This window comes from Protopterus annectens, chromosome 6.part0 (assembly GCF_019279795.1).
Source record: "Protopterus annectens isolate FY-2018-M chromosome 6.part0, PAN1.0, whole genome shotgun sequence".
Taxonomy (NCBI): Eukaryota; Metazoa; Chordata; order Ceratodontiformes; family Protopteridae; genus Protopterus; species Protopterus annectens.
The window spans coordinates 1,850,915,864-1,850,942,624 of NC_056737.1; positions in this window are offsets into that span (position 1 = coordinate 1,850,915,864).

Consider the following 26,761-nt stretch of genomic DNA (forward strand, 5'->3'; position numbering starts at 1 on the left):
ACTGTTATCCAACAAGTTAAGATTGATGTTAGGGGGGGCCCATGGCAATTATGGCTTGAAGAACAAGAATTGTTGTGGCAAATTAGAACATTAGCCCAAATTCCCCCAGGTTTAAACGAGTATGCATCAATCAAATGTATTTTAAAACTGAGGGCATTAAGGAGATAATAAGTTTTTTGATTGCTGTGTATCGTACTGCACTGTTTATAAATATTGTTTATAAACTTTGTATAAATTCTTTTATAGCATTTAAATATTTGGTATACTTTTTATGTACTATTCTTGATTTTAATTATATATACATAGAATGTTTTTATACAACAAAATGCATATGGGAGATGTTTTGGTTATTTAAAACATAGGTTTATTTATTTATTTACTTATTTATTTTTATGAAATCTACTGTTACACACACATATGTATATGTACGTGTATATATGTGCATGTATACATATGTATATAGGTATATATATACAATTTGTATAGATATATATAGGATTAAGAGATTTTAACAATTGGAGTTGTTGGAGAAATTTGCTTTGTTTTTGTTTTGATTTGAGTTAAATTACTTTAGGTAATAATACTTTTAAAGGAAAGTGTAAATGTTAATATTTAGATATTTAAGCAAATTTGTATATTATACACACACACATTTTGCATACATATATGAATATATTATTCATATTATGTATATTATTTATATTACTCATTGGTTAGTTTATTTTATATTCAACTAATGTATATTCATAGTTAAACTTACAATGTGCTGTTGCTTTAAAATGCCAAGACAATTAATGGATCAATTAAGGGAGCGATTTAGTAATTAAGTATTGTGTATTTAAGTAAAGTAGGGTGGTTGTTAAAATTGTTCATGTCTGAAGAAGGTTGAGGTAATACCTTGACCGAAAGCGCTTACAACAATAAAGGTCCGTGCCTGTTCATTCTGCTGTGGGTTTTTCTACTTATTTCGTTTTTTGCCAGTTTTCGTTTTTTCTGTTTTCTAAGTTTGTGATGTCGTGTGGAAATCCTACTAGGGGTCAGATCAATGGGCATGATAGGACCGAGTCTCAACCACTGTTTTCTCAGGATGTGGAAAACATTACTACTAACAACGCCAACAACTCCAATGGTCAGCGTATGGTACACTCTATTCATCACGAAGAGGACAACCCTGGTGATTCTTTTAGTGGTAACAGGTCTCCTATGGACTTAACAATGTTGGTCAATATGCTTTTGACCAAGGTCGACAAACTTACGCAACAAGTGAACGAATGCGTAACCAGGAATCAATCTCCTGTTCCGTTGGTGGTGCCTGGGACCAGTTTCGGTGCTACGCTTAATAGCACGTCATCGGCATCTATTCCGCCAGCACAAAGGGTTACAGAAAACCATACGAATGAAGCACAAGTAACCGTCAATTCCAGTAATCAAAGTTCTAATATTCTTCGAGACAGTACAATGAACATGGTGAGAATCAATTCAAGTTTAGTGCAGAATGGGGCGAGTGATTCTGCCTTAATACCCTCAGTTACGAATTTTCTTGCCAAGAGAGATTTTTTCACGGGCTCACTTACTAACAACAACAATGGCCCGGGGACCAACCAAGAAACATCGGTGAGTTCAAATTCTACTACTATTTTTCTGGATAAACTGAATATGTTTGATAGTAAACTTTATCGCTGTAGGAAACTGCAGCTAGAGGTGTCGTACCTCAAAGAATGTATAAGCTTAAAGATTGTTCCCAAAGGGTTACGCCAATGGCGTTACCCTGCTGGACTGATTAATAATTCAGTGTTTCATCAAGAGCTTTTAGTCCTGTTTGATAAACAGGCTACAGAATTTTTGAATTCCCTTATTAATTTTTATAATGTGGAAGTTGATATGCTGTTGCAGGAGTTAACTGAGTTGGAATCTTTCTTAAAAAACCATTCTGAGTTTATCAGATACAGATATGATTACACCAGAATCTTGACAAGCATTGAAGCAGCAATCAATAAATTAGTTATTAACAAGCAACGTAAAATTGATAGAGATATAAAAGACTATAACAATCATAAAGCGTACCCCCCTCCCCCTTTAGGACAATCCAGGTTGGGAGAAGTAGGGGCGAATGGTAACACAGACCCTTTACCACAACCGATTCAACATGTTCCCAATGAGGTTGACATGCAACCTATTAGGAGGAGTGAGCGTATCAGGAACCAAGGCACCCATACAAACAACAACAATGGAGGTTTGAACAACCATAACCAGAGCGAAGGGGGAAATTCTGTTAATGACAACAACCAGGGTTTTCACAGGAGGCGAGATGCCTCACCTCCTGGCACGAGCAACAACAACAACAATTCCACAACCAATTACAGGGGGAGATCGCAGAGAAAGAAGAAGGAGAACCAATGATGGAGATAGAGAGCTGTGAAAAAATTGGTCCTACTATCCTCACCAGCCAAAGAGGGGACTTTAAAATCTACAATTACACTGTTATTACAATTGAACAAAATCTTATTGATTTTTTCTCTAAAGGTCTTACATTTGTTCCAGACAGAAAATGTAATGTTGTTAACACAATTGTAGATTTGAAATTATATGTGCGTAAATTGAACTTGGCATTCAGACTTGGTAATACCCCTTCTCTCTTGAATACTCATAGAGTTTCTAGCGTTTTTAATCCCCCATTGCATAATACCTTAAGTATTTTTGAAAAGATCTGTGAGATTGATTTAAGAACATTGCTTTCTTGCCACAGTTTTCCCAAAAGTAGCAAAGTAAATATTACTAGAGAAGAGCTAGCATTTATTTCCCTTCTCAATGAATGTAACATAAGGGTTATGGCACCTGATAAGGGGGGCGGATTAGTCTTCATGGATGAATACTTTTACAATGGAAAAGTATTAGAACACTTGGAATCTGATAGTTATTCAAAATCTAGCCTTAACGAGATTAATATGGCTTACAAAAAGATCAAAGGTATCTTGGAGGAGCTTTTCATCCAAGGGACTATAGATTCTGAAATGTTACAGTATTTGGACATGTTAGCACCTAAGATTCCCACCATGTTTGGCACGCCAAAAATTCACAAAAACTTGGTTAATCCCCCTTTCAGGCCCATAGTCGATGGAAGGGGTCGACAATGCATGTGCCAAACTGGTGGACAGTATGCTTAAACCTTTATTAAAAGGTGAGTCTCAAATCTGTAAGGACTCTTGGGCTTTTTTACAGTGTATTGATAAATTGGTGTATAATCCGGACCTTAAATTTTTAGTAGTTGACATTAAGGATTTGTACACCGTTATCCCACAACAACTAGGGATTGAATGGACAAGGGAGTTCATGTTGAGTAAAAAAGCATCCAATGAGCAAATGAATTTAGTTGAAACACTACTTGAGATTGTCCTATTAAACAACTTTGTGACATTTAAGGGACAGTTCTATTTACAAAAGACTGGGATAGCCATGGGGTCTCCCTGTGGATGCAGTTTCTCAAATAGTGTGTTGGCATACTGGGAGCGTAATTATTTGTTCCAAAATGTGTTATATCAAGAAAATGTCACCTGGTATAACAGATACCAGGATGACATGTTCTTCCTTTGGAAAGGACCACTAGAACTGATCCCCCAATTTATAGAAAGCATCTCAAATATGACAAGTTTTCTCCAATTTACTTACACCATAGGAGAAAACGAAATCAATTTTTTGGATGTTAAACTAAGTAAGAACAGTGCCAACAACAGATTTAAATCTGAAATTTATAGAAAACCGACACATTCGAATTCCCTTCTCCACTTCTCAAGCGGACATCCATTCCACCAAAAAAGAAGTGTGTTGAAGGGACAATTCGTGAGGGCAGCAAGAATGACATCTGACCATCAGGATTTTGTAAAAGAATGTGATACTTTGAGCTTGAAGTTTACCATCAGAGGTTATCCAAAGGCCCTTGTTGAGGAAATAAGGAATGAGGTTGTGCTTAAAAGAGAAGGTGGCTATTTTAAGCCACTTTTAGGAGGTGGCACCATGCACAACGCTTTAAAACCATCAACTGAGACCACACCTCAAATTAATTTCATTTTCACATATTCCATTGATTTTAACATAATAAGAAGTATTATTAATAAGAACTGGAATATCATATTAGAAGACAATATGTTAGCTAAAACACTAGGTATTAAGCCAAAATTTGTCTATCGGAGGGGGACCAACTTAAAACAACTAGTGGAAAAATCTAGTAATAAATCTTCAACCTCCAAAATTGGTATGGCTAAATGTGGAATGTGTCCACAATGTAAACACATTCTTCCAGGGAAAGAAGTACATATTAATGGGAATAATTATAAAATCAATGGTAAGTTTAATTGTGAAAGTAAAAATGTGGTCTATGTGGCTCTCTGTGTAGAATGTTTATCATTCTACATAGGTAAGACTGAGCGTGCATTTAAGAAAAGGGTGTATGAACATCTTTATGCTATAGGGAAGAAAGATCTAAACAATGCACTAGCTAGGCACATAAGTGAACATCCTACGCACCATTTTGTATTTACTGTTATCCAACAAGTTAAGATTGATGTTAGGGGGGGCCCATGGCAATTATGGCTTGAAGAACAAGAATTGTTGTGGCAAATTAGAACATTAGCCCAAATTCCCCCAGGTTTAAACGAGTATGCATCAATCAAATGTATTTTAAAACTGAGGGCATTAAGGAGATAATAAGTTTTTTGATTGCTGTGTATCGTACTGCACTGTTTATAAATATTGTTTATAAACTTTGTATAAATTCTTTTATAGCATTTAAATATTTGGTATACTTTTTATGTACTATTCTTGATTTTAATTATATATACATAGAATGTTTTTATACAACAAAATGCATATGGGAGATGTTTTGGTTATTTAAAACATAGGTTTATTTATTTATTTACTTATTTATTTTTATGAAATCTACTGTTACACACACATATGTATATGTACGTGTATATATGTGCATGTATACATATGTATATAGGTATATATATATACAATTTGTATAGATATATATAGGATTAAGAGATTTTAACAATTGGAGTTGTTGGAGAAATTTGCTTTATTTTTGTTTTTCTTTGAGTTAAATTACTTTAGGTAATAATACTTTTAAAGGAAAGTGTAAATGTTAATATTTAGATATTTAAGCAAATTTGTATATTATACACACACACATTTTGCATACATATATGAATATATTATTCATATTATGTATATTATTTATATTACTCATTGGTTAGTTTATTTTATATTCAACTAATGTATATTCATAGTTAAACTTACAATGTGCTGTTGCTTTAAAATGCCAAGACAATTAATGGATCAATTAAGGGAGCGATTTAGTAATTAAGTATTGTGTATTTAAGTAAAGTAGGGTGGTTGTTAAAATTGTTCATGTCTGAAGAAGGTTGAGGTAATACCTTGACCGAAAGCGCTTACAACAATAAAGGTCCGTGCCTGTTCATTCTGCTGTGGGTTTTTCTACTTATTTCATTTTTTGGCAGGTGAAATGTATCAGAATCAGCCAATTACACAGGCAGCAGACCAGCCCAGCCCGAAACACTACTATAAACTATGCAAATGCCTTAATCTCTGTTTTTTCCCAAACTCTACACCACTGGTGTAAACAAAAGGGGGACTTTTAACACTCACAACAGTAAAATGATAGGGGCTGCAATAGCTATAATACAACTTGTGGAAGAGGCTGAGCGTGGTGAGGATGTGAATGCTGTCGACCAACCCACAGTGAGGAGACGGAGAAGAGTGTACAGACTCAGGGTAACCTACCAGGGGCTACATGAACAGGAGAAAGTGGAGTGCTATAGGGTGGGTAGGGACCTCCTACAGCGAATTGCTGAATTCTGCCAGCCACACATGACACAGAACTAATAGAGGGAAACCCATCCCAGTGGATACCAAGGTATGTGTAGGCCTACAAATACTAGCTACAGGTACCTTCCAAAGGCCAACTGGGGATATGATTGGGATTTTACAGACATCAGCATCCAGGGTACTCCACCAGTTCCTGGATGCCATGTCAGCACATGTCGATGAGCACATATATTTCCCCAATACATGTGAAGTGTTGGCCAGCAATATGCAACTGTTCCATCAAATAGCAGAATACCCTGAGGTAGTGGGTGCTATAGACTGCACGCACATACACATCAAAGCACCACCTGGTGAGCGGGGTAGGGTCTACATCAATCACAAGGGCTTCCCCTTCATCAACTGCCAGGTCATGTGCGACACCCACGGCATAATAATGAATGTTTGTGCTGGCTGCCCTGGAAGCTATCATGATTCCCACATCTGGCATATGACGCAGCTGTACCAGAGATATGCCAATGGGGATATCCCTGAAGGTCACCTAGTGGGGGATGCTGGATACTCACTGGAGCCATGGCTGATGACACCCATCAGAAATGTACACACACCTGAACAAGAACTCCATAATGAGGCACGCGCACAGACCAGAATTATAGCAGAGCATGTCTTTGGGATGCTCAAGTTACAGTTCAGGTGCCTGGACACATCCAGTGGATTCTTGCAGTACTCACCAGCTACATATACCCAAATTGTCCTTGTATGTGCCATGTTACACAATATGATCCTGTGGAAACAGCTGCAGCAGGACCAGCACGGGGCAGGGCCACACAGCCTCCCACCATTGCCAAGGCCTGCATAGGCACAAAGTGATTTGGAGGAGGAATAACCTGGGCCTGCCCCAGTAGGCAGAAGGAGGCATACCCAGTATGCCCTGACCTTGGCAAAGAGCCAACGCATAGCGCATACACTGACACAGATGGGGCCCAGGGAATAACACCTGTCTCTGACTCTCACATACAGTAAAAGGGATGCCAAACATTACTCTACCTGTGCTTAACCATGTGTAGGGAGTGTACTATGTGCATCCAACATAGGCAGCCCTGCAGCACCACCCTCAGTACTGGGACACCCACAAGGTAAGTGAGTCACACATGCCAGGCACGGGGGGGTTCAAATACTCAACGACAGTCACAGCCAGCAGGCCAGGTGTAGACAAACACAAACAAAGGCTGTGCTATGGCCTCTGAATGAGGCCTATGGGTAACCTCCCCCCCAGGCCTACACAGACACAACTACAGCAGGTCAGGGAGTGGGATGTCAGTTCCGAAGGGTAGGACGTCAGAAACTATTTTAGGTAATTAAAAGATAAGATCTGTAGTACAATGGTATGCCTCTTAGTCAGCATGATAGGTAAGACTACAGCCTGAAATGGAGTACCCGACATACCAGTACAGTCCTAGCACATGTGTACAAGTGTCAGGTGTGCCCCCCCATCCTACGTAGAAATGTAGTCACAGTCAGGTGTGTCCCTCCAATCCTGTGTAGAAACGTAGAAATAGTCAGGTGTCCCCCCCCCCATCCTACGTAGAAATGTAGTAACAGTCAGGTGTGCCCCCCAACCGTGTGGAGAAATGTAGAAATAGTCAGGTCTGCCCCCCCCATCCTATGCAGAAATGTAGTAACAGTCAATGCCAAATGATCGATGGATACCCTGCAGAGACAGCACACTACCTATAGGTGTACAACACAAAGGTCAGCACTGCAGTAAAAACTACCTGGACTCGATCCACACATTCAGTACAGACGGCCATACTGGACATGCCCACACACTTAGAGAAATGAAGGCAATGTCAGTCAACAACATACTGAAAGGTCATACTGGGCATGCTCACACACTTTGAAGGCCATGTCTGCAAACACCAGTGGACCAGACATATCTGGCAGCCGCAGATGTTAGTGCAGAAACTCCTCAGTATGCACCACTCATGCTTTGCACACACAGTGGATAGGAATACAGGCATATATGTATGGACAACCCACTATAATAAGCCAATGGTAGACATACATAGGTTCATAGGTTCATAGGTTTATACTAGGCTATCTGCCCTAAGGCATTTGTAAGCCTAGCCCAAAGTTTTGTGGCTTACGGCCACCCCTTATATGAAAAAATACTGTGCCCATTAGTTTGTTGTGCTTCTGTCCAGCAGTGACACAGAGATGATTCCCGGGGTAAACCTACGATCTCCCATCCACAGGTCAAGATTTCTCTTGAACAGAGCCAGCGAGGTGCTCTGCCTCACATGGACCAGGATTTTATTCCACAGCATAGGGAGTCTCTGAGTGATAAATCTATCCCTCTAGCACGTCCTATTTATATCCGTGCTAAGGTTTAAGTCGCTTGCTCTAGTGGTTTTGGTGGATTTGGATTTTTTGAGGTGGAGCATGTCCATTAATTCCGGGTTGGACATGGCCTTGTATGTCAGGCACATGTCACCTCTGAGCAGATGGTATGAGACTGAATAGAGCTGGAGTTTCTTCAATCTGGCAGCATATGACAGATTTTGGAGTCCCTTTATCCTTTTGGTGAGGAACTTTTGGGGTCTCTCCAATTGCTGCAGATGTCGGGTGAGATACATCTCGAATGGGGCATTGTACTCGATCATTGGTCTGATAAGTGAAGAGTACAGGGGAACAATGACCTCACTAGATCTGGATGTGAATCCCTTCATGATCAGGTGGGCAATGTAGAAGGTCTTTCTAACCCCTTTAGCAACGTGAGTGTCAATAGAAAGGCCACTGTCAACCTGGGTCCCCAGGTCCCTGATAACCTCTACTGTGCTTAGTGGATTGCCACCTATATGGTAGCTTGGGGTTACCTTGTTTTTCCCGAAGGGTATGACTATACATTTTTTGGCGTTTAACTTCAGGCCATGGCTCTGGCACCAGCTATCTGTTTCCGTGAGTCCCTTCTGAAGGATATCCGTGTCCGATGCACTTTCCACTATGGCACCCAGTTTGCAGTCGTCTGCAAACTTTGTCAGCCAAAGTCCTCCCATGTTGGCCTGTACTTCTGAGAAGTAGATGCCGAACAATAGGGGGCCAAGGACCGAGCCCTGTGGGACACCACTTGTGACCGGCTTGGAGTCTGACAGCGCCAGCAACTCTAACCCTGTGGGTTCTGTCCTTAAGCCAGTTTGCAACCCATCTTGTGACATATGGGTTTACATTTAAGCTGGTAAGTTTTTCTACAATACCCGAGTGGGGTATTGTGTCGAAAGCCTTTGCAAGATCAAGGTAGGCTGTCATCAATGGCCTTGGTGACTGTTTCAAAGAAGTCGACCAAGTTCAAAAGGCATGATCTGCCCTTGATGAAGCCAAACTGGGTCGGGTCCAATGTCTGCAAGTCCCCTATATCTTTGTTTATGAGCTCCATTATGATCCTCTCCATAGCTTTGCAGACTAGACTTGTTAAGCTTATGGGGCGGTAATTACCAGGGTCCGTAGAGGCACCGCCTTTGTGGAGTGGGACCACAGTTGCCGTACGCCACTCCTTGGGCACGTATCCTGTGGTAAGGCTCAGATTAAACAGCTGCCTTATGTGTGGGTTTAATTCCTCATTTAGCTCATGTAGCACACAGCCGGGGACACCATCCGGTCCCATTGATGCTGTGTTTTTAGCTTTAGAGAGAGCAGATTTCACCTGCGCATTTGAGATGTCTGGGAGGCTACACTCCGCTGGGATAGTTATCTATCCTTTAGGGGGGGAGAGGGGGGTGAAGTTTGCACTGAACCTGTCTGCCATTATGTTGGCAATGTCTGTGGGTTCAGTGATTTTTGTATCATTTTGGGCTAATTCTGAGCATATCTGGGAGTTTCCACCCAGGTTCCTAACATAGCTGAAAAAGGCCTTATGATTGTCCTTTGAATCCATGGCAATTTTTCTCTCAAAATTGGCCTTAGTTGATTTTATGAGTGCTCATATTTTTTTACTAATAATGATCAGGGGTGACTTCCCTTTTATGGATTTTGTTCTATCATGTAATAGCTTTCTCCTCTTATTGTAAAGTTTGTTAATGGCTGGGGTCCACCAGACTGGACGTTTGCCCTTTGTGGAAAGAGTCTTGGTTTTATTTGGGATTGCCTGATCCGTGCAGTCCTGGAGGTGTTCATAGAAGGCATTTGTAAGGGCTTCCGCAGCTTGGGTTGTGGTTTCCACTGTCTCAGGGGCCTTGAAGGATACCACACCAGTCTTGAGTAGTGTGAAGTTTGCTTTAGAGAAGTTCTTCACTGTGGTCTTTTTTGCTTGGGGTGGGGGCGGATGTGGATTTCCAGTGAGATTAGTTTATGATCAGATCTCACCAATGAGGGATATACTTCCGGTGTGGAGCATTTTGTCCCCATGTTTGTGATAATGAGATCTAGTATATTTTCTCCTCTCGTGGGAACAGTGACTAGCTGTTCCATGGCATTTGAATTTATGAACTCCAGGAACCGTTGGGCTAGAAAGTTAGGGCTTGAGTAATGTTCCTAGTCTATATTCAGGTAGTTGAAGTCACCCAATATGATGGTGTTTGGAGATACATTTATACCCTCCAGTGTCTTCAGGAAGGCTGTGTGGGGTTCCTGAGTTTGAGAGAGTGGCCTGTAGCATGCTACAATTTGTAGAGCAGTTTTGCCTATGGTTAGTTGCACCTGGATGGTTTCCGAAGCTTTGTGCGTTGCCACCAACCTGGAGGTGTGGGTATCCTTTATGAATATGGATAAACCCCCTCCTTTTGTGGTGTGGTCCGGGTTTTGGGGCCGGAACGCATGATATGAGGTAAAACCTAATAGTGCCGGGGTGCTCTCAGGAGCCTTGAACCAGGTTTCAGTTACAGCACAGACATCGATGTTCTCCATACTGAGAAGGGCCTCGAGTGCATGCATTTTGAGATTTAGACTTCTGGCATTGAGCAGCATTACCCTCAGTTTCTTCCCATTTTTGTTTTCTAGGGTGGTAGGTTTAGAATTTGAGCCTTGCCTAAAAAGGCACTATGGGGTGGCAAGAGCCTTAGCCAATATCCGGAATCCCAGGGTGACAGGTGCAAGCCGTCCCTTGCGACAGCGTGGCTTGTCAAGCATGTCATCCCAGGCAGACAGACACTGGATCCCCTTTGAATGACACCAGACATTAAGCCAATTGTTAAAGCTGATCATCTTGTCTCTATATTGTGGCATCATTCTTGGTGAAGGAAGGATACTGCTCAGGGTCAGGGTCATACCTGCCTGGGCTACATAATCAGAGAGCTCCTCTATGTCTCTTTTCATGTAGTCCAGGGAGGTATGTCTCAGGTCGTTCACACCAGCATGGACAATGACTGTGTCATATTTGTACTTGCCGTGGAGTGACCCGAGTGCTTGTGTTAAGTGGCAGATTCTAGTGCCCGATAGGCAGCTTACTGTGACCCTCTCCTTGTTCAGCCTGGTGAGTGGGACGTCAGTGTGTCTGACTATGGAGTCACCTATGACAAGTATGTTTGGTGTTGTATTTGGCCTTAAGGGCTGTGACTGTTTTGCACACTGATTTTGTCGTTTATGTGTTGCTTGTGGGGTGTCTTGAGGTAGCAGTTGTTTGGGTGTCTGCTTTGGAGGCCTCTGCTGTTTAGGTAAATTTTTACTCAGAGCCTCCGAGTATGTCTTTGTGTGTTTATGTGTTTGATTCAGTGGTGTGGTAGCATTATGTGAGGCTGGTTTTGTGGTGTGTGTAGTTGCCTTCTCCTCCTGTCTGGTCTTGCTAGTCCTGAGTTGAGAGAGCTCAGCCTCCAGTTTGGCTAAATAGCTGCATCTCTCGCAAGTATTTGTGTTATGTGGGAGGAGGAGAGGGTTGTCTGTGTACATGAGGCAATTGTAACATTGCCTCAATATTCCCAGATTCACAAACTGGGCAGCAGAGGACACCAGCATCTGGCCCTTTGACATGCTAGAAAAATTAAGAAGTTAGGTATGAGACTGAATAAGAGAGGACTTAGTAAGGAAGTGGGTACTCCTGGGGGGGTTTCACAAGTGAGGGACTTTGTATAATATAGAAGTGACAAGTGCTGAGCTTTTTTTTTTTTGAGAAAAAAAAAAAAAAAAAAAAACTTTTAGGAACAAGTGCTGCGCTTTTTAGTCAAGGGATATACTGTTTAGGTTACTAGTAGAGCAGTTCTAAGGGAAAAAATGAAGAACAGACTTTATGGAGCCAGAAAAAGTTTAACCTTGTTAAACCGGCGCTGCCCGATGCTGCTCTAGTGCAACTCCGCACTAGATCGCGCTAAAGCATGCTAAAGCGTGCTTTATAGCTGGGGGCTGGAAAAGGCAGGAAATGACCCAAAATGGCCACTGATCTAGTTATGGGACGCGCCACAGAGATTACTGGGCTAAAATTCTCCCAAAGGTGTATTTCACAGTGGATGACCTCAGCATGCTTGTCATCGTGGGGCTATGGGGAGGGCAGTGTGTGTGCATGGGCCATAACCCATTCATCTAGAGGGTGACTGTGACAAGGAGCCATCCAGGCCTGTCCCACCCAGCACACAGCCAAAGGGCCACAACTACATGAGAGTCAGATATCACTCACTGCAGATACTAGCCACTGGTATCTATCAGCATTACAGAGTATGTGGTGCACGTGCCAGCTGTGCAACATGACTGTTCAAATAAGTAGTCATCTAGCAGCTGTATACACGTACCTGTGAAATATGACCCAGGTTGTGCCCGCATGTGGCATGTCAACCTCTAGATGAATGGGTTATGGCCCATGCACACACACTGCCCTCCCCATAGCCCCACAATGACAAGCATGCTGAGGTCATCCACTGTGAAATACACCTTTGGGAGAATTTCAGCCCAGTAATCTCTGTGGCGCGTCCCATAACTGCGTACTGTTGTAGTGTGATAAACTAGCTAGGTACGAGTTCTAACTCCAGCTGTGTGTGTGTGTGTGTGTGTGTGTGTGTGTGTGTGTGTGTGTGTGTGTGTGTCTGTGTAGAAAGTCATGCTTTTTAGGGTAGTCACACCCCCTACAATTTAAATGCTCTACTTTGGTAAGGCTGCTGATGTCATCCACCTAGAAATACACCTCTGGGAAGGGTGCATCCTAGTAATTTCCGTAGCACTTGCCATAGTTGCATACTGCTGTAGTGTGATATAGACCCCCTGTTAGGGGTTCTATACCCACACATGTTGATTGTGTGTGTTTCAATGTCTGTGTAGGGAGCAATGCATTTAAGGCTAGTCACACTCAGTACATGTCAAATGCCCTTCTTTGGCAATCCTGCTGATGTCATTCATTGTGAAATACACCTTTGGGGAAGGAGTTCTCCAGTAATCCCAGTGGTGAGTCCTATAACAGCTCCATGCTGTAGTGTGATATAGACCACTGTTAGGGGTTCTATACCCACACATGTCGGTTGTGGATGGTTTGTGTGTGTGTCACTGTCTGTGCAGGGAGCAATGCATTTTAGCCTAGCCACACTCACTACAATTCGAATGTCCTACTTTGGCAATCCCACAGATGTGTCATCCAATGTGATATACACTGTTGGGGAAGAAGTACTCCAGTAATCTCTTTGGTGCGTACTATAACTGTGTAGTGTAATAAATTAGGTAGGGGTTCTACTCCCAGACAAGATAGGTTTGTGTGTGTGTGTGTGTGTGTGTGTGTGTGTGTGTGTGTGTGTGTGTGTGTGTGTGTGTTTGTGACTCATATCCTGTGTGAAGGTGGGTGTCAGTGTGTGACACCTGGGCCCAATGTAGAGTGGGTTTTGCAAATTTCTCATATGGTGGCCCTAGTATATATCACAATGTCCACTGTACAGGGATAACAGATATGGAATAGCTATGAGGCTGGGGTGCAAATCCATACCCATACATGTGACATCAAGGCCAGGCAATCACAGTTAGCAACCCCAGTATTATCCAGAGCACACTCTCAACCCATGCCTCATATACACACACACACACACACACACACACACACACACACACACACACACACACACACGCACGCACACACACATATGCTGAGGCAACAGCCAATATGTGTGCAGTAGACTACATATTGGCCACTGATACTAACTATGGAGTGATTGCAGTGGCCTACAGAGGGCATGGCACTCTGTCCATCTGTCCAATAGGTACATACATGCAGACAGTGCACCTTCCCCATGTTCCCCACTGGACATCTGCAACACCTGTGGTGCCATCACGTGACCCACAAAGGACATACCATGACTGAAAACATGCCCTGTATGGACAGATGCCACTGACACCAGGGAATGCCGTTAGCATGCTATCAATGTAGGTGCAGGGTTAACTTGCTGTCCATTACCAGTTCTTGCCAAAGGTGGCCAAGACTGGCACATCTGATGATAATCTGTGTACACAACATGGGCCTGACACCCCAGATACATTTCCACATGTCACTGTACATGCATGTGGGAGGTTTGCACATCCCAGACACCATCCATGTCATGGACTAAGGAACACATACATGGAAAGCGATGCACAGCATTACCTACATGCAATAGTCACCCAGGTGATTGGATGGTGGATACAATACTCACCTGTGTGGGCAAATGCAGAAACCACAGCCCTGAGCCACAATGCAGACCATTGTCATGTGGCCTGATACCTAGGTATACCCATCACCTAGCCTTGTATAGCCATCTAGCACAGTCGACCACCACATACCTGTGCAGAAATGCACCCATGCATGTCAGTACCGGCACCCTGTGTGTCTCTGTGTGTACATTGTATGATGCGTATGATCACATCCACACTCACTACAACCCCCATTGGCATACTGAAGTATGCTGTCTGTCAGATACCTCCCCATACCCTTTGCCCATATAATCTTTGTATGACCCGTGTAGTGCATTTGATACCTGCACAGTAATGTGTTGTGGCAATCTCACTAGTAATGAGCTGTATTCCTGGCCCTGCAAAGTGTGTCAATGTGTGTGCGTCCCTGTGAGAGTGTGGCTTTGTTGACGCTGGCACCTGTTCATGTGGACAGGCACGTGTACTTCATCTACTGTATAGCTACCATATCTCTGTTGCAGATGTCACTCACCATCACATATGTGTTCTGAGGACTCCACAACAGATAACCCATGTGATGCATCCATTAACTGCATAGGACTGGTGATAGCACTACATAGTTGTCGGTTTTGATACCCCTGTGCTGGTAGGTATGTGACACAAGCATGCTTAATTTTTACTCTCCCACCCCTCCCTGACTTGTCATTGCCTCTGTCTGCCTCTCTCACTCCCTCACTAGTGGATGTGGAGACCTACACCTGCTTTGCTTAGGCAGCAGCATGTGCATTTTAAGTGATGCTCATGATCAGCTGATGGCCTCTGCATGAATTGCAGCCCTCCCCTAGCTGAGTGCATGTGGGACAGCTGTGGTAACATTTCCATAGCCAATTGCATGGAAACACACTTCAATATCCAGGAACATCATGTTGGTATTGGGCTTTTCCATTCACTGTGAGCAGGAACTCGATTTGTTGTTTGGCAAACAGCAACTCAGATGGATTGGGGATTTACCTCTGACAACATGCACTGTGGAAACAGGCCAACACACAGGCGGGGGATGTGTCTGACCTGACTACAGACTGTAAGTGCTGCTATACTGCATTCGGAGTAATGTTGGTTTAACAGGGTGTGTGCGGATATGGCTGCCCTACATGTATTAATACCTGTCACGTCAGTTCTATGTTTATGAGGACTCCCCATCTGTAGGGTCATCTGCAGACTAGGCAGTGTATGGTGCCTTTGGTTTCATGTGTTACCCACAGTGCATGTATCTGTGAATTACAGAAGGTAGTGTGAGGATTGCAGTCTGCAGATGTTGAAAGCCTGGACAGTTACTGACTTCATATCCCTCATAGGACATATTTTGTGACAAACCCTGTTACAACAGTAAATGTAAGATGTTATCACAGCAACATGTCAATATTGACCCTGTGTATGTTATTCCAGCCACAACTCTGTCAACCTTTGTACATATGTCATTCATTAAGAGGTGCATATGTGCTGTACACCATAATTAGTGTCATCATATCTATTAACAAGCCAGTGAGATATCAGACTGCTACACATGTTATGTACAGTAGGGGTTATATTTGATGACATAACCTGGACATTCTGTGGTTATTGGTACAGTACTGAGGTCTGTATACTTATGGTGAATGTCAACAGTGTGTATATTGTCAATATGTACCTTGGCCTGTGTACAGACTGTGGTAGATGTCATCGTTCTAGGTCCCATCCTATCTGATATTACATGCTGCTCCACTGTATGTTACCGTATTGGCTTACATGTTTGTAGGGCCAAACACATATGCCCCATACCACAGACAGGCATCAGACCACACTGTGTAGCGGCCCAGTATATGTAGGGTTAGTGTGTGAGTGGCACATATGAGGATGGTGTTGAACAGATAGTCCATATACTGTAATATTATGCTAGCTTACCATATGTGGCTGCGACTGTGTTCACATTGGTTGTGGTTATGCACTTCCACAAAGGTGTATCTTACCCTGTGCTATGACATGCCTGTAGAGCCTGCTATATATGCAGGTACATGTGCATTCCCCCATACGAGATGTAGGCCAGTGTTGAGCCAGTCTGCCTGTAGCCTGCACAGTGCTGGGTTACATTCCTAGCAGCTTAGTGTACTTACCCAGTGAGATGTCATGTGAAGATACTTGCCAGATGTACTGCTGCTGGGCCTCCCTTAAAAGTCATGTATGTCAGACTGAGCAGTGGGATGCTGTACAGATGTATGTCAATATCTAGTGGGTAGTATGTGGCCATGGCACTTCTGTACCGGCAGTTATTATGTTAATAAAATCGCAAAATCCACAGCATATACAGGAGCAAAAAGGCAGTCCACAGATGCAACAGTAACTAGTACAGTTCCAAGATACCGAAACAAACTCAGTAAGAGATACTGGTGAATAAATAAAAACTTTTTATTCGAACAAACAGTAAGCGCTTTCACCCTGAGGCTTCATCAGACTATAAAACAACAAAATCTTCTGTGCTTATAAAGGAAGCAGTACAGCTAATTGAATAATTGAAGTCTTATAATAAATAATTACAATTGAGAATTTAAAATAGCAGACAAACTTATCTACATATATATACATATTAAAATCACTTTTACATAAAAATAAAATATATGATAACTGCCTTGAACAAATACCATAAACACATAAAAATAGTAAAAACTACACCTAGGCATTATGCTTAGGTTTAAACAATCTCCTCTTGTGTAAAAAAGGGTATAAACATACTTTGTCTTTAGTCCTGGTGGTTTATCCACTCTACAGCGGATAATCCAACGCATTTCACATTCCTCAGTATAGTTAGTTAAATTACCTCCTCTCCCACTAGGTGCAAAACTTTGCATAACAAAGAATTTAAAATTATGTGACAACCCATATTGCTTACAGTGTTTGGCCAAAGCATTCTGTTCAGAGCCTACCCTAATGTGGTAAACATGTTCCCTAATGTGTTCACGTAACTGATGATTCATTTTTCCTATATAAAACGATGGACATTGTACACATCTGGCAAGATATACCACATTCTCACTCCGACAATTAGTTTGGGTTTTTAAATAATAATTGTAGCCTGTATTAGGATGTTGAAACACATCGTCAGTATCAATATACTGACATTGCCTACATGAGTTACAAGGGACAGTGTTATATATATAAGTAGTGCGTGAAATATTTAAACCACTTGAACGATAACACAACCTCTGTTTCAAATTCATCTTATTCTTGTACAAAAACCTAGGTTGATGACCCACTACATTACTTATATCTTCATTTAGTAGTAGAGTATCCCAGTGCTTCATAACTATACTCCTAATAACATCTATGTCATTCGTAAAATATAATGGTACTTTTAGTCCATCTACTTCTCTTGGTGGTGTATAAAATACACCAACCCCATTCTCCGAGAAATAAGGACAAGCTCTAGAAGTATGCAAATCATTTACCATGGAAATGGCTTTATCCACTTCTATCTGCCTATAACATCTTTCCTTGAATCTTTTTTGAAGTTCTAATACCTCAAACTCATAACCTGCATCTAATGGATTCAGCCGAGAGGCTCTCATCAGTTGTCCCTTGACAACATTTTTAAAAACATAGCTGGGATGCATGCTATGTTTATGAAGAAGACTGTTCCTAAAACATGTTTTTCTATGCACAGAAGTGTTCAATAGCCCACTCTCAAGTCTCATGATATTAACATCAAGAAATGATATATTAGAAGTGGAATAACACAAGGTAAACTTCAGGAACTCTGTCAGATTATTCATGGTTTCTGCAAAATCTAACAGGCTACTTTCATCACCTCTCCAAATCAAGAAGAGGTCATCCACGAAATGCTTATAAAAATCTACATGATTTTGAAAAATGGCAAGTGGAAAAAGCAACTCTTCTTCCCAATCTGACATTACTATATTGGCGTAGCTATTGGCACAAGGAGTGCCCATAGCTACGCCATCTTTCTGTAGAAAAACATCTTCATTAAACATAAACACATTGTTATATAATACTGTTTCCAGAAATAATGCCAAGAGATCAACGATTTCATCACCCAGATTTGACTTCCTACTCAGATATCGTTGTACTATGGTTACACCTAGGTCATTCGGAATGACAGTAAATAAACTAACCACATCCAAGGTTACCATAACATATAACTCATCATCTTTAAGGGTTCGCGTATAGCTATACAGATCTAATAAAAACTGCTTACTATCCTTAAGAATCACATTATTGGCATCAACAATAGGTCTCAAGTAATACTCTAGGTAGATCGAAAAGGGTTCTGTAAGCCATCCTTGACCCGACACAATTGGACGTAAAGGTGGATTCATAACTGATTTATGAATTTTAGGTAAACCTTGAATTACTGGTATACACGGATTGTTTACCCTAAGATATTTAAACAGGTCCATAGTAATGATGCGACTTTTAACAAAGTCATCCAGCAGGTCATAAACCCTAAATACTTTATTAGTCACTTCCTGCATATTAATCCTGGCATAGAAGATACCTTCATCTAACATTTTCCTCGTGTTCTCATTATATCTACTTCGATCCAACAACACAATAGGACCTCCTTTGTCTGCGTGTCTGACCACAATCGTTTTATCTTGAGTTAATTCCTGTAGTGCTCTCCTTTGTAAAAATGACAAGTTATGTTTTGTATGCTTATTCCTACAACTATAACCTTTGTTAAAATACTCATATACATCATTCTCCACTAACCTTGAAAAAGTATCCAATAAAGGATGTAATATCGGTGTAAAGGTACTAGGTACGCAAAATAAATTCAAATGCTCATTTCCACTACTTAATTCATCATTACTACCAAACTCTAAACGTAGCTGTACCTTCCTTACATACATTTTGACGTCTAAAATGACATCTGTTAGAGCACTGCTTGTACTGGGTATAAAACTCAACCCTTTATTGTGTACCTGTTGTTCATGATCATTCAAAACTTTATGAGAAAGATTTACCACTAGTGAGGATCCACTCTCTCCCACATCTTTTTCAGCGTGGGACCTGAGTGATGCCCCCCGACCCCTTCCGTTTCTGCCTCCCCCTGCTTGCAGATCTTGGTCTTCCGTGTTGGGTGAATAGATCTATTGGGAAAGGGCTCGGACAATCAGTGTTAACATAATTTTTTGTATTGGTTATTTTCCTTCTTACAACAGGTTCTTCCTTAGAGCTAGTAGACTGAGGTGCAACATTACTAATACTCCTATCCAAAACAGCTTCATTGCACAAATTAGCTGATTCACCATTTTGTACCTGAGCTTCCACAATACTGGGCCTATCATTTCCTAACCCATTAAGTTCAACATTTACAGTTTCATTAACATTTAAGCTAACCAGAGATTTATTCATGACAATATTAGATATTTGTTCAGAATAACTGTTAACGACAGTATTAGAGTTCTGCCTCGGCCAAGTAAAGACATGGCCAAGTTTAAAATCCTTTACATCTCTCACAATTTTGTTCCTTTTCTGTTCAAAAAGACGTTTCTCAAAAAGCAGTACATTGTCCAATAATTTGTCTATTCCTATCTCCATTTTCGGAGATACATACTTAGTACTAATGGAACTAAATAGTTCAGTCATTCTTTTCCTCAGCGAATCCTCTTCCGACCGATGAAAGTCATTTAGCAGTTTCATATAGTTGAAAATGAGTTCTAAATTGAGTTGCTGCCATTTATACAGCAATTCTGGATGAAAATTGCCAGAAGTGGGCATTTTCAAAATACGTAGCCCACGCGGTACTATCCGTTTCTGTATCCACGCCTCAAAATGCTGGCGCTGCAATTGTAACTTTTTCAATTTTAAAAAATCAGTCTCTAACCTGTTCAAGTCATCACTGAGTCCAGCTAAATTCTCCTCCTCCACAGCATCAGAGTCACTATCCAAATTAGGTTCAAACGCTATTAATAAGTTGTTCACGCCAGAGACACAATCATGGAACCTGGAGGATTTCCGGTTCAAACAGCCGGAGCGTTCCAATGTGTACGGCAGTTCAACGTCACCTTCAAGAATAACTGCCATTCCTCCTTTGTGGTTATCAAAATGAAATAAATGATAAATAATAGCCAACAAAAACCACAAAAGGAAGACTGCTTCTGCGATAGCAAAACCAATATAATAAAATCGCAAAATCCACAGCATATACAGGAGCAAAAAGGCAGTCCACAGATGCAATAGTAACTAGTACAGTTCCAAGATACCGAAACAAACTCAGTAAGAGATACTGGTGAAAAAATAAAAACTTTTTATTCGAACAAACAGTAAGCGCTTTCACCCTGAGGCTTCGTCAGACTATAAAACAACAAAATCTTCTGTGCTTATAAAGGAAGCAGTACAGCTAATTGAATAATTGAAGTCTTATAATAAATAATTACAACTGAGAATTTAAAGCAGCAGACAAACTTATCTACATATATATACATATTAAAATCACTTTTACATAAAAATAAAATATATGATAACTGCCTTGAACAAATACCATAAACACATAAAAATACTAAAAACTACACCTAGGCATTATGCTTAGGTTTAAACAATCTCCTCTTGCGTAAAAAAGGGTATAAACATACTTTGTCATTTAGTCCTGGTGGTTTATCCGCTCTACGGCGGATAATCCAACATATTTCACATTCCTCAGTATAGTTAGTTAAATTACCTCCTCTCCCACTAGGTGCAAAACTTTGCATAACAAAGAATTTAAAATTATGTGACAACCCATATTGCTTACAGTGTTTGGCCAAAGCATTCTGTTCTGAGCCTACCCTAATGTGGTAAACATGTTCACTAATGCGTTCACGTAACTGACGATTCGTTTTTCCTATATAAAAAGTTTTATAGTCTGACGAAGCCTCAGGGTGAAAGCGCTTACTGCTTGTTCGAATAAAAAGTTTTTATTTTTTCATCAGTATCTCTTACTGAGTTTGTTTCGGTATCTTGGAACTGTACTAATTACTGTTGCATCTGTGGACTGCCTTTTTGCTCATGTATATGCTGTGGATTTTGTGATTTTATTATATTGGTTTTGCTATCGCAGAAGCAGTCTTCCTTTTGTGGTTTTTGTTGGCTAGCAGTTATTATGTGTCAGGACAGACAGGGGTGTGTGAATGCATAACTTATGGGGGTGAATGTATACCAGTCGTTATGTGTTATACCCATCTACATGGCTGTTAACATCCATACTGCCAGGCTTGGTCCACATGTTCTGCACTAAGAGGTTCTGTGTATACCTCTGGACTGTGCAGAGCGTGTCAGAATGTTCACATCTATTGGCCAATATCTCTGCTGTAGTTTACAGGAGCATTATGTGCTTGCAGTGGTACTGTACTATGATGTCCTTAGGATGTCTGTCAGTAGCCAATGGCGCACATGTGAAAAGCATTTGTGACCTTCCACACACACCATATCTGTGCAGACAATCCCTATTACAGTAGCAATAATCTACTAATATACCTGCTATACATACTGACATCCCCTTGCACTACTGAGTTGGGACTATAGGGCTGAGGTAGAGCTACACCCCATGTTCAAGACATATGGTGAATATATATGTACATATGATTATCCAGATATCTATATAGATAATTACATATGGACATATTGGCATATATAGATGGGTGTGTACGTGTACATAGATATGCATATACACTCAGATATACACATATACAGATCATTATATGTTTACACATGCACAGATAGTGATACATATGCACATATACATATACCACGTTGCCATTCCTGCCAGCAGTTCCACAGTTGCATTACTCTGTTTATATGGATGTCAGTGTCTGAACAGCTATATGACATGTCATATACATATGTAATAGTACACAAATAAAGGTATTCCATTTCTGCAAACCTGTGTAGGGTGTTTTAGCCTATGACCTTTCTGTGGGTATATGTTGCAGGCAACATATGTCATTTGTATGAGTGGCTCATCCAGTGTCTAGTTGTTAGGGTGTTAACTGTAGGCATAGTGACTGTTCCATATTGTGTGCGCCTACTACAAGTATCTTACTGTACATATCTCTGCGTGTGTATGTGTAGTCACATGTATATCTATACATATATATATATATATATATATATATATATATATATATATATATATATATATATATATATATCTATATGTACATGTTTTAGCCTATGACCTCTCTGTGGGTATATGTTGCAGACAACATATGTCATTTGTATGGGTGGCTCATCCAGTGTCCAGTTGTTAGGGTGTTAACTGTAGTCATAGTGACTGTTCCATATTGTGTGCACCTACTACGAGTATCTTACTGTACATATCTCTGCATGTGTATGTGTATGTGTAGTCACATGTATACACACATATATATATATATATATATATATATATATATATGTACATATATATATAGATATATATATATATATATATATATATATATATATATATATTTTGTTTTTTTGTTTTGTTTTTATTTTTATATATATATACATATATATATATATATATATATATATATATATTTTTTTTTTTTTTACATATATATATATATACATATATATATATATATATATATATATATTTGTATATCTATATCTGCATATATGTGTCTGTGTATATATATTATGGGGATGTTGATAGCTTACACATTTTACATTTCCTATGGGAGCCAGACTGTACTGGTTCATAGGTTCATAGGTTCATACTAGGCTATCTGCCCAAGGGCATTTATAAGCCTAGCCCAGAGTTTTTTGGCTTTCGCCACCCCTTTAGTTTGAAGGATACTATGCCCATTATTTTGCTGTGCCTCTGTCAAGCAGTGACACTGAGATAATCCCTGGGGTATATCTGCGATCTCCCATCCATTGGTCAAGATTTCTCTTGAAGAAAACCAGCGAGGTGCTCTGCCTCACATGTACCGGGATTTTGTTCCACAGCATAGGGAGTCTCTGGGTGATGAATCTGTCCCTCCAGCATGTCCTATTAATAACCGTGTCAAGGTTTAAGTCTCCCGCCCTTGTAGTTCTGAGGGATCTAGATTTTTTGAGGTGAAGCATGTTCATCAATTCTGGGTTGGACATGGCCTTGTATGTCAGGCACAGGTCACCTCTGAGCAGGCACGGTGACTGAATAGAGCTGGAGTTCATTCAGTCGAGCAGCATAAGACATATTTTTGAGACCCTTTATCCTTTTGGTGAGGAACTTTTGGGGCCTTTCCAGTTGCTGCAGGTGTTGTGTCAGATACATTCCGAATGGGGCATTGTACTCAATCATTGGTCTGATGAGTGATGAGTACAGGGGGACGATGACCTCCCTTGATCTAGATGTGAATCCCTTCATGATCAGGTGGGCAATGTAGAAGGTCTTCCTAACTACTTTGGCAACGTGAGTGTCAAACAAAAGGTTACTGTCAACCTGGGTCCCCAGATCCCTGATAACCTCTTCTGTGCTTAGTGGATTGCCGCCTATATGGTAGCTAGGGGTAACCTTGTTTTTCCCGAAGGGTATGACTATGCATTTTTTGGCGTTTAACTTTAGGCCATGGCTCTGGCACCAGTTATCCATTTCTATAAGACCCTTCAGAAGGATATCTGTGTCAGATGTGTTCTCAACTATGGCGCCCAGTTTGCAGTCATCTGCAAATTTTGTCAGCCATAACCCTCCTGTGTTTGCTTGTACTTCTGAAAAGTAGATGCCGAACAAGAGTGGGCCCAGGACTGAGCCCTGTGGGACACCACTTGTGACAGGCTTTGAGTCTGACATGGCGCCAGCAACTCTGACCCTGTGGGTTCTGTCACTTAGCCAGTTTGCAACCCATCTTGTGACGTATGGGTTTACATTTAAGCTGATGAGTTTTTCAATGATACCTGAGTGGGGTATTGTGTCGAAAGCCTTTGCCTGGTCGAGGTAGGCTGTGTGGACTGCCTTTCCCTCATCAATGGCCTTGGTGACTGTTTCGAAAAAGTCAACCAAGTTTAAAAGGCATGATCTGCCTTTGACAAAGCCAAACTGGGTTGGATCCAAAGTCTGCAAGTCCCCTATGTCTTTATTTATGAGTTCCATTATGATCCTCTCCATAGCTTTGCAGATCAGGCTTGTCAAGCTGATGGGACAGTAATTTCCAGGGTCAGTGGAGGCACCGCCTTTGTGAAGTGGGACCACAGTTGCCATACGCCACTCCTTGGGCACGTATCCTGAGGTGAGGCTAAGATTAAACAGCTGCCCTAACTGCGGGTTTAATTCCTCATTGAGTTCGTGGAGCACACAACCGGGGACACCATCTGGTCCCATGGATGCTGTGTTTTTTGCCTTGGAGAGAGCAGTTCTCACCTGAGCATTAGAGATGTTTGGGGGGCTACAATCCTCTGGTATAGATATCTCACCTTTTGGGGGGGGGGGGAGAAGTTTGCACTGAACCTGTTAGCCAGTATGTTGGCAATGTCTGTAGGTTCAGTAATTTTTACATCATTTTGAACTAATTCTGAGCATATCTGGGAGTTTCCTCCCAGGTTTCTAATATAGCTAAAGAAGGCCTTATGATTGTCTTTTGAGTCCTTAGCGACTTTTCTCTCAAAATTTGCCTTGGATGATTTTATGAGAGATCTTAGATTTTTACTTATAATGATCAAAGGTGTCTTCCCTTTTAAGGATTTTGCTCTATCTTGTAGTAGCTTCCTCCTTTTGTTGTAGAGCTTGTTTATGGCTGGGGTCCACCAGACTGGACACTTGCCTTTGGTACAAAGAGTCTTTGTTTTGTTTGGGATTGCCTGATCCATGCAGTCCTGTAGGTGCTGGTAGAAGGCATTTGTAAGTGATTCAGCGGCTTGAGTTCAGCTGCATGATATGTTACCAGTACCAGCCTGACATCATACAGGTGGGATGTAGTACTGTTAACATCTTGTGCCCATGTCATGTCAGGACCTAGTTATGGGATCTGCAACACTTGGTAGTTTACTGCAGGGCGGACGTGTTTGGCTGTGGGGGGGAGGGTGCATATACCTATTCGTACAAGATGTATATTGTTTGGGGCCTGTCAACCCGATTAATGGTGCATGTGGACATTTATGATTTAGTTAGTCTCCCATTGATATCTACACATGTATGTCCATATATACCTATATGGATATATATATATATATATATATATATATATATATATATATATATATATATATATATATATATCTGCTTACATATATATAAGTATGTCCGTATACACCTACATAGATATATATCTGCTTACATGTATGTAGCTTGCTGTGTATATGTAGACATATAGGTGTAGACATATATATGTGTCAATGCAGGCATTTTCATGTATATATGTTCATATATATTTATATAAATGTATATATTTCTAAATATATATATATATATACATATACATATATAGATATGTTATATCTGTGTAGATATTGATATATTTACACACACACACACACACACACACACACACACACACACACACACACACACACACACACATACATTCTCTGAACTGTTGCATGACTGGGCTGGATGATATGTTTCTGAAAACATCAGATTTTTGTGTATATCTGGCATGGCTTAGTGGTAAATCACATTGTCTATGGTGTGCGGGGTCCTGTGTTTGAGACTTGAAAGTCTGCTTATTTTGTTGTTGGGCAGAACACAGGCTGTTGGATACAGTGTGATTAAGGCACTTTAAAGTAGTTGTAAGTGGGTTTGTGGGTTTGCACGGGTTTGTGTGGAGGTAAGCAATGCTAACTTCCAGTTACAGTTTCTTATACTCAGCTTATAAATTGCTTAATCTGTGTAGGCAGTGCTTACCCCTGCGCAAACAGGCTTAGACCCATTTACTGCTTAAAAGTGCTTACTCACACTTAACTCTGCACTAATTTCCTTAAAAGAAAAGAAAAAAGGGTTGATAGGAAAGTGGTGATAAAGGGGCACAAAGGGAGAAAGGCAGTAGGGAAAATAGCTAGGTATGTGCAGGAAGGGTGTAGGGAAGGTCCATAGCTGCCCATTTCTTCTACAGCAACAGTTGTGCATATACACTGAATTTGGAGGTAGATTTGGACACTCAAACCCCTGAGAGAGAGGTGAGGACCACAATAATAAGTTGTGATGCCAATTAGACTGGATTACATGCATCCATTGGACATGTGTGCAAAATGGACAGCTATGTATGGGGCGAGATTTTTTTGTGGGAACAGATTGCCTTTTTTTTCAGGTGAGAGTGCGATGTTGGGGAGGGGTAGTAGGTATATTTTTGAGGTAGGTTGGGTAGGTTAATAGCCAAGACACACAAGCATACAGGGGCATTATATGACACATGTGGAGGGTAAA